Genomic DNA, 10,619 nt, shown 5'->3' with positions numbered 1-10,619 from the left:
GAACATGCGTTAAAATGGAAGTGTCGCTGCTGGGTTGCAACAGCCAACAAACTATAGTGTTACCGTCAAGTTAGCATTACAGAAAGCGAAAAGGGAAGTGGAAAAGACATGGCAGCCTATAGTTATGCGAAGAACATCGACAAGTAGCCAACAGGATGAGCATTGTGCAGTTTAATAACATAGTGTATTAATCTGAATACACGTGAACAAAACTAGCAGTGTTATTAATACACCGTTAAATGAGCATTCAGGATGCTTATTATACACGTGAACAAAACTAGGCCAAAACATAGTAAAAAATTGCTAAATGGACACTAGCAGCAAAAGGAGCATTGTGCAGCAAAGAAAGCAAGCAGGAGCTAATAGCCTAGGAACTACTAGTAGCACAGTGAAACGAGGTGAGTATGGTAGATCTAGGCGGCCTAGGGAACAATGAGGTGTTAGTTGGATGCAGATCATAATTTCAGAGCACATCAAAACTGACCGTGGAAAGCATGATAATGGCCTAAGTAGATCTGAGATTTCACACAAAAGTGGCAACTAAACTAGTGCAGAAGTGTATTCATTTCTCCTGAAAAATACGATCCTAGGACTCCAATTCCATATCATATCTAAAATACAAAACGAAATGACTAAACATCACATGTCAGAGGCTTAAATTAGGAATACGAACAGTTCATGTTCTTGACCAATTCAGAAGGGTCGCGCGGATCGAACACTAATTGGTGCATCCTCCAGCTCGCCCCCCTGCATACAGAGAAACTTCAAATGAGCTAGACTGAAACTTAACTTGTGTGGCAGCAGGAGTATTCAATAGCAGCGTGAAGGATTGGTAACACTATTCTTTCATGTCAAAAGGACTGCATGAAGACTTGCGTTCACTTGGGGAAACCAAGCTAAGTAGTAGTCCAGAGAGACAGTACAAGTACATGCATTAGATAAACGCCACTGTAGAAATTGCAAGATGAGGATTATTAAACATGACACTGTAGAGAAAGGAGGGACATTATCTCTTTATAAATGCACAAGAGCCACATTGATCATGGTGTTTAAAGAAAACATAAACTCTACATTTGTTGTAATCTAGTGCTCCATGCAGTGCTCTAGTACAAAGTTAGCCTTGACAAAATTTTAGTAGAACAAAATGTTCTATGTTCATAAATAAGTTGGGACATCTTATATTTATGAACGAAGGGAGTACATGGGTTTCATAGACCTGGCCACCATAGGAGCTTAAATAATTTTCAACTACTAAGGTAAGAGACGCCTCATACCCACACACATCAAAATCTATACACAAACATGCCCAACAAGAAAGAGGTTCAAGCAAGCAGAAGCCTGTAACTGATTTGCGATAAAAAGCCCGTGCATCAGGCTAACACATGATGAATTACCATGATCCAGGTTTAACTTCTATTTCCCACCCCACCTGTTTCCTCACTGTATCCTAGCACATATATCTAGACAAGATAAACTCACACAGAGGCATTTGTTTTGCTGACTAGAATGACAACAGCCAACAACTCACCAATTAAATCAGACAAAGGCCAGCTAACAAGTCACTTTAGTAACGTTTGCAGCATTCTCTATGAATCTCTCGACACCAAACACTGCAACGGTGGCAGAGCCTAAAGCAAAACAAATAGGGAGCCCTCTAGTGGATCTGACGATGTATCTATCATAACACTGGGAAGGGACAGAAGAAAAACGAGGGGATTTGGGCTCTGTGAATCGAATCAACCTTGGCGGCCACCGGCGAGCTGGACCTGGACGCCCTTGTCGACGAACTTGGTTTTGGAGTAAATAGCAATGGGTAGCCTAGCCGGCTTCCCCTGGCCCTTCTGAAAAAATTACGAGCCCGTCCGGCTCTCAAGAATCCAAGACATGGGGCCGCCTTCCCCTTGCTGGCTGTCACCCAGGCCGGCTTCCGGATGGCGTCCCGACTTTAGCCCTCATGAAGAAAGCCATGGGAGGGCCGACTTCGAGAAGTCGGCCGCGAGGAGGCCGACTCCAAGAAGCCGGCAACCATAAAGCGGTCGAGACCGTACCCTCAAAGTTTGCATCCACCTAGGGGCGATGAGACGAGGCGTGGCTACAGTAAAGCCTGCCACCCCCGAATCCCGGAGCACGCCTGGCACAGTGCGCCGTACGGGTGGCCATGACCCCTCCGGCGCGGCACTGTTGCCACACTGACCCTAATGTCATCCACGACGGGTTACCAGTACGGCCCACAGGCGATGGGCCCCTTCAGGCAGAGAGACACCTGAAGGCGGCCACGCCCCCACAGTCGGCCCAGCACAGAGCCGGCTCCCCGCAGCCGGCTTGCCGCCTCCTTCGAAGGAGACGCCGCATTAAGGAGACAAGACGCGGTGAGGCTATAGCGATCGCCCGCCGGGCGGCGGCACTGTAGCCACGCCTACCACGACGAAGCCCACGTCACCAAGATGGAGCAACAGTAACCAGCCGCCGACCAGGTCCTAGACAGTGGGGTCTGCCTGTCGACCAAGGGGCCGGCAGCCGGCGGGACCCACCAGTTGGTGGGCCCCAGCAGCCGGTGCAAAAGCCGGTGAGCGCAGTCACAGACGGCTGGGCCCCGCGCCCAGTCGTATTACCATTGTACCCCCGAGGGGTAGGCCTATATAAACCCCCCGGGGCACCCATGCAAAGGGTTGGACCCCCAGCTAGTTTTAGACACCACACAAGGAGAAGAAGCAAGCTAGCCGTGCCCTTCTTCCTCCTCCCACCGAACAGCTCAAGGAGCATTGTGTAGCTACTTTTCCATCTAGTGATCATGCGGAGACCCCGCAGAGCAGCAGTAGGGGTGTTATCTCCACGGAGAGCCCCGAAGCTGGGTAAGATTCGCCGGCGTGCATGTCTTCGCCTCATCCCGTTTCCAGGCACCGGCGACGTCTTACTGGCTCCCACAATGATAAGCCACCCATTGGCATATGTCGCACCTACCACCCGACATTTGGCGCCCACCGTGGGGCCAGGTGCACTGTCGTACGGAGACCTGTTCTGGACGGGAACCCTCTTCCTCCCCAGCGAGCTTAGCCAGCCCGGCACGCCGGATGGCGCTTGCCACGACGCGCTGCAAGGCGTCACCAGCATCTGCGCGGCGAGCAGCCTCGCCAATCTCCTCGACGAAACCTTCATCTCCGACGAGCTCGCCTCCGATGCGGGCGCCGACCACCTCGCCAACCTCCTCGGCCAGCTCCATGTCTCCAGCGAGCCCGCTGCGGATCTGGAGTCGGTTGGCTCCACCGACCGGATGCCTGTCGACTCCGACACGGCCTCCTTCGACACCTTCCCCACCAACATCGCAATCTACAACGACCCGCTTCCTCGGACCGACGGCCGCGATACTGTCACCACCGAAGTGATGGTCGTCGGCCACGGCGGCCCGGCCGACGAGAGCGCCCATGATGCCCCGCACGCGGCGGCCCACGACTTGTCCACCCCCCTCCTGGCTGATGCCGACGACGAAGCACTGGAGGCGCGCCGCCTCGCCCTCCTCGTAGAGGGCCGGAGGCTGGCTTCCGTGAGATGCCTCACTGAGGCCCACCAGCGCGAAGCTGACCGCGCCGCCTTCGGCAAGCCGGCCCAGGGCGGGCCAAGCCAGGCCGGCATTGTCAAGCAACGCGGCGCCGTCATCACCGACATGCTGGGAGTCGACCGCCCGGTCTATGCCACTCCGCTCGGGAACTTGCGTGCCGCCCAGGCGGCCGTGGACGAGTTGGACGGCTTGGAGGCCGAAGAACTCCCCCACATGACCCGGCGCATCCAGCAACTGATTGACGCGGCCGCACGGCGGCACGAAGCCGACGCCTGTGCGGGAAGCCCTCCCCCGCACCGAGATCACGGCGCGACGTCCCGGACACCGACTACGAGCAACACCCGCGCGCGGCACGAGAAAGAGCCGGCGGCCAGCCGAAGCCGGACCCGAATCTCCATCGAGCGAGACGCGGATGGCCATCCCCGAACCATGGAATGGCGGGGCAACCCGCCTCCGCCTCGACCCCGTGAAGAGAGATATCCCACCCCGCCGCCAGTGGCGCACCCGACTCTCAGCGGCCGACTAGGTCGCCGCGAAGGAGTCGGCGAGAACGACGCCCGCCATCGGATCGACCGCCTGGCGCGATCCCTGGTGCTGGAAGAAGAAGACGATGTCGGCCCGCCTTGTTTCGGCCCCCGCATCCGCGACGAGCCTTTCCCCAAAGGGTTCTCGCTCCCAAGAGACACGCCCAAGTACAACGGCTCCGTGAAGCCGGAAGATTGGTTGATCGACTACTCCACGGCGGTCAGCATAGCCAACGGCAACCGGCGCGTTGCCGTGAAGTACATGCCCCTCATGCTGCAAGGCACGGCGCGGACCTGGCTCAACAGCCTCAAGCCTCTCAGCATCAACAACTAGCTAGATTTCACCGAAGCTTTCATCCGCAACTTCACCAGCACCTACAAGCGGGCCCCCAAGCCCACGCAGCTCTCCCTGTGCGTACAGGGCCCAGCCGAGTCCACTCGCGACTACCTCACGCGTTGGGCCGAGCTCCGCAATTCTTGCGAGGGGGTGCACGAGGTGCAAGCCATCGAATACTTCACTGCTGGGTGCCGAGAAGGTACCCTCCTCAAGCACAAGCTCCTCTGCGATGAGCCGACTACCCTCGACGAGCTTCTGGACATAGCAGACAAATACGCCACCGCCGACTCTTCGATGAAGATCGAGCTCCGGGTAGACGCGTCCGGGAAAGTACGCAACCCGGCGCCCAAGACGCCGGTAGGGGATTCCGGCCGACGCCCACACCAGAACGACCACAGGCGCAGGGGCCCTGCGCCGCCTCCCGCCAGTCGGCAGGTGGCCACGGTCGAAGACGCGCTGCCTGAAGGGCGACCCGCGCCCAAGAAGCCCAAGGGCGGCCGGCCGGCTTGGCAGCCGGCTTTCTCCTACGAGCAAACTCTCGACGCCCCGTGCAAATTCCATAGGGGCGCGAAGCCATCCAACCACACAACCCAGAAGAGCCATTGGCTCACCAAAATCTCTAAAGGCGAGGGGCTCGCGCCTCCTTCGCCTGCCGTCCCGCCGCCTCCGGCTCCGCCGCCTCCGGCCGCTCGGCCCGCGGTCGGAGCCGTGCACGAGACCTACATCGTCTTTACAAGCAAGCAACCTACATCGTCTTTACAAGCCAGCTCGAAGACCGGCGCGGCAAACGCCGAGAGCAGCAGGAAGTCAGCGTGGTCGCTGCCAACCCCGTCGGGCACAAGCATTGGTCAGAAAAGCCCATCAGCTGGAGTCGGGCCGACCATCTAGAGGTGATGCCGTCTCCCGGCTCTTATGCGTTGGTCCTGGAAGCCACCCTCGTGACGGACAGACGTGCTGCCCGCTTCTCCCGCGTGCTGATAGACGGCGGGAGCAGCATCAACATCTTGTACCGCGACACCCTGGAGAAGCTAAATGTCAAGACAAAGCAACTCATGCCTACTCGGACAGTGTTCCATGGCATAGTACCCGGCCTGTCCTGCGCCCCCATTGGTAAGATCAAGATTGATGTACTTTTTGGGGATAAGGAGCATTTCTGTCGGGAAGCAATCTAGTTTGAAGTGGTGGACCTGGAAAGCCCTTACCATGCATTGCTTGGCCGACCTGCCTTGGCCAAATTCATGGCAGTTCCCCACTATGCATACCTCAAGATGAAGATACCAAGCACCAAAGGTGTCATCACCGTATCCGGCGATTACAAGAAGTCCTCTGAGTGCGCAGCAGCCAGCAGCCGGCTGGCCGAGTCCCTTGTGATTGCCGAAGAAAAGAAGATGTTGGACCGAGTCGTGGCCATAGCCGGCAAGCAGTCGGCCGTGTCCCCCGATCCCAAGGAGCATTATCCTCAAGGATCTTTCCAGCCGGCCAAGGAGACGAAGAAGATACCTCTTGACCCCGAGCACCCAGAGAGGTTTGCCGTCATCGGGGCAAACCTAAACAGCAAATAGGAAGGCGAGCTCACCAATTTCCTCCGTGAGAATCGGGACATCTTTGCATGGTCCCCCAAGGACATGCCGGGCGTCCCGAAGGAATTCGCCGAGCACAAACTACACGTCCGAGAAGACGCAAAGCCAGTCAAACAACCCCTTCGCCCACTGTCGGAGGAGAAACGCAGGATTGTGGGAGAGGAGATAGCCCGGCTTCTGGCAGCCGGCTTCATTACGGAAGTCTTCTTTCCAGAGTGGTTTGCCAACCTGGTCATCGTGTTAAAGAAGAAGAACAAGCGGCGCATGTGTATAGACTACACAAGCCTCAACAAGGCCTGCCCTAAAGATCCCTTTGCCCCGCCGAGGATTGACCAAGTGATAGACTCCACGGCCGGATGCGAGCTGTTGAGTTTCTTGGATGCTTACTCAGGATATCACCAGATAAAGCTAGATCCGGATGAATGCCTGAAGACCGCCTTCATCACGCCATTTGGAGCCTTCTGCTACCTGACTATGACATTCGGCTAAAGAAATGCCGGTGCCACTTTTCAGCGTTGCATGCAAAAGTGCCTCCTCAGGCAACTCGGCAGAAACGCTGACATCTACATGGGCGACATTGTGGTGAAGACGGAGAAGCGCGGCACCTTGCTGGAAGACCTCAAAGAAACGTTTGAGAACCTACGCCGGTTCCAAATCAAGCTCAACCCCGAGAAATGCATGTTCGGAGTGCCAGCCGGCCAGCTCCTAGGCTTCCTGGTCTCCGAACGCGGCATTGAATGCAACCCGGTGAAGATCTAGGCCATCGAGAGAATGGCGATCCCCACCAAGCTTCGAGACATCCAAAAGTTCACCGGATGCTTGGCCGGCTTGGAGGGAAAGATCTCCCCCTCTACCTCCTCATGAAGAAGAGCATTCACTTCGAGTGGAACGACTAGGCCGACCAAGCTTTTCACGAGCTGAAGAAGATGCTGGCCACGCCGCCCGTCCTAGCGGCGCCGACTGAGAAAGAGCCCATGCTCCTTTACATTGCCGCAACCAGCCGGGTGGTCAGCACCGTCATCGTAGTCCAACGCCAAGAAGAAGGCCGAGCCCAGCCGGTCCATAGGCCGGTGTATTATTTGAGCGAGGTGCTGTTCGCTTCAAAGCAGAACTACCCGCACTACCAGAAGATGTGTTACGGCGTGTACTTCACCGCCAAGAAGCTGAAGCCCTACTTTCAAGAGCATCTCGTCACGGTCATATGCACCGCCCCGCTGGCCGAGATCATAGGCAGCCGGGACCCATCCGGCCGGGTGGCGAAATGGGCCATCGAGCTGGCCCCTTACACAATCTTCTACCAGCCCCGCACCGCCATCAAGTCCCAAGCACTGGCCAACTTCCTCATCGACTGGGCCGAGACCCAGTACCTGCTGCCGGCTCCCGACTCCACCCATTGGCGCATGCACTTTGACAGGTCCAAGATGCGCGCCGGCTTGGGAGCCGGCGTCGTCCTTACCTCTTCCAAAGGCGACAAGCTCAGGTACACACTGTAGATTCACTTTGCTGCCTCCAACAATGTAGCCGAGTACGAGGCACTCATACACGGGCTCCGGCTTGCCAAGGAACTCGGCATCCACCGGATCCTATGTTATGGCGACTCAGAGTTGGTGGTTCAGCAATCATCCGGCGACTGGGACGCCAAGGACGTAAATATGGCAAGCTACCGCTTCCTGGTTCAACAACTCAGCGGATACTTTGAAGGATGCGAGTTCCTCCACGTACCGCGAGCCGACAACGAGCCAGCCGATGCCCTGGCTCAAATAGGCTCCACTCGGCAAGCTATACCAACCGGTGTCGCTCTACAACGCCTCCTAAAGCCGTCCATCAAGCCCTCTCTAGAGTCCGATTCCATCTTTGTACCGCCTGACCCCGACGCGGCCGGGTCCGGCTCGAAGAACCAAGCAGGCAACCCTGGGACTTCAGTAATCGGCCCGGGGACTTTGGCAACCGGCTCGGGGACTGCCACACCCGGCTCGGGGACTGCAGTAGCCGGCTCGGGGACTGCAGTAGCCGGCCCGGGGACTGCACCAGCACAAGAGCCGGCGACCGACTCCAGCGTTCCACCACCCAGCCCACCCACCCTGGTGGCAGTAGCCACATTGGCAGTAGGAGAAGTCGCGGCTCCGTCATGGGCTCAGTCCATCCTCAACTTCCTAGTAAACCAAGATCTGCTGGCTGACGAAGCAGAGGCAAGACAAGTCCAACGTCGAGCCGGAGCATACACAATCGTCAACAGAGAACTCGTCAAGCGCAGTGTCACTGGAGTGCTCCAACGGTGCGTCGAGCAAGAGAAGGGCATTGCAATCCTCAGAGACATTCACCAAGGAGAATGCGGCCACCATGCGGCTTCAAGATCACTCTTCGCCAAAGCTTTCCACCATGGTTTCTTCTGGCCGACTGCTTTGGATGACGCCAAAGAATTAGTTAAATATTGCAAAGGCTGCCAACTCTTCAGCTCCAAGCAACACATGCCGGCTTCGGCACTCAAGACCATTCCCCTCACCTGGCCCTTCACCGTTTGGGAACTGGACATGGTGGGCCCATTCAAGACGGCGCGCGGTGGCATGACGCATTTTGCTCGTCGCCGTGGACAAATTCACCAAGTGGATTGAGGCAAAGCCGATCAAGAAGCTGAATGGGCCGACTGCTGTGACATTCATCATAGACATAACAACTCGGTACGGCGTGCCACACAGCATCATCACCGACAATGGCACGAATTTTGCCAAACGAGCCTTGGCACGTTTCTGCGCAGCCCAAGGTATCCGGCTGGACTTAGCGTACGTCGCCCACCCGCAGTCAAACGGCCAGGTCGAGCGAGCCAACGGCCTCATCCTCTCCGGCATCAAGCCCCGACTGGTCGTACCACTGGAGCATTCAGCCGGCTGTTGGCTCGATGAGCTGCCGGCTGTCCTCTGGAGTCTGCACACTACCCCAAACAAGTCAATCGGCTTTACTCCTTTCTTCCTCGTGTACGGTGCCGAGGCGATCATCCCAACCGACATCGAGTTCGACTCGCCCCGGGTAACCATGTACACGGAGGGGGTGGCCAAGGAAGCACGAGAAGACGGCGTCGACCTGCTGGAAGAAGGCCGGCTGTTAGCCCTCAGCCGATCTGCCATCTACCAGCAGGGTTTGTGCCGCTACCACAGTTGGAAGGTCAGGCCAAGATCTTTCCAAGAGGGCGATCTTGTGCTCCGGCTAGTCCAGCGAACAGCCGTCCAACACAAGCTCTCGGCCCCTTGGGAGGGCCCCTTCGTCATCAGCAAAGCTCTAGGCAACGACTCCTACTACCTGGTCGATGCGCAGAAGCCGAAGGCACGAAAGAGAGACGACTCCGGCAAGGAGTCAGAACGACCGTGGAACGCCAACCTCCTTCGAAGATTTTACAGTTGAAATGCAGTATGTATCGCGCTAACTTTTGTACTAAATACGAGACAATAGGCCCCCCGAGGAGGGCTCGGGGACTGCCTTCTTTTATCTATGAATGAAAAGTATCATGCTTATGACCTTGTCATTTCATTTACTTGTTCCGTCCGGCACCGGGTTCGACTAGTCGGCCCGGGGATGGGCCGACTGGATTTATATTAGAAGTCCTACCCGCGGTCAGACAAGTAGTGTGCCGACACCCAGGCTTAGCTCTTGCCAAAGTCGCAGTTCGAAGAACCGGCTGTCCGGGTGGCAAGAGTTAAAAGTAGGAAAGGATGCCCACACGAAAAATGCCCAGGGACCAACGGACTAATATAACGAAAGCCGGTTTGCCGCCTACCACCGACCGCCTACCAGAGTAGCCGGCCAGCCGGTTTCCATTCACTTCACTTCAATCCAAGAAAGCTCGAGTACTTGCCTCCCCAAAGAGGGAAGGCGGCAAAGGAAAAAGCCTAAGGATAAAAAGCATACGCGAATGGAAACCAAACATGCACATAATAATATTTACATAAAAGACCTCCAAGAGGCCAGCATTCAACACAGTTTGGATACACCCCAGTGGGTGGAATTGCTAAAGCTTAATAAAGATTGTTCAAAAGGCAACAAGCAGGAAAAATAAGGACGGCAGGTCAAGCTGGCGGAGCGACCGACGAGCCGGGCTGGTCGGCGGAGACGGTTGTGCCGGCTGAAGGAGTGGCCGGCTGGCGAATCTCGGCTTGATCACCGCCTCCCACAGAGGGCGCGCTTCCACGCGCCTCGTTGCTGGAGGCACGGTCAGCCTGAGGCCGGCTGGTTGTTCCACTAGTCGGCTCGACGTCTTCACCGTCCTCTTCTTCGGCATCCTCGCCCTCGTCGCTGGAGGCAATCTCCTCTGCCGAGTCCTCGCCCACCGCCAGGTTCAACCCGAACCACTCCTTCGGCTGGGCAACGCCGTCATCATTGATTTCAGGTGCAAAAAAGCTGATGTCGGTGCACTCGGTGATCGTCGAAGCACGCTGGGAGATAGCCAGCCGCACCTCCTCCAGCTCCCCGTCGGCCTCCAGTCGCCAAGTGCGCAGCTGGTCTAGGTTCAGCCGTGGGTACCAAGCTCGAACGAACTCCAACGCCCGCCCGGCTCCAAGACGGGCCGCCGACGCCTTCCAAGCTTCAAAGCGACCAACTGCGACCTCCAGCCAGTCGGCAGTCTGGCTTGG

The sequence above is a fragment of the Triticum dicoccoides genome, chromosome 1A, assembly GCF_002162155.2.
Source record: "Triticum dicoccoides isolate Atlit2015 ecotype Zavitan chromosome 1A, WEW_v2.0, whole genome shotgun sequence".
NCBI classification, from domain to species: Eukaryota; Viridiplantae; Streptophyta; class Magnoliopsida; order Poales; family Poaceae; genus Triticum; species Triticum dicoccoides.
This window is presented reverse-complemented; position numbering follows the sequence as displayed.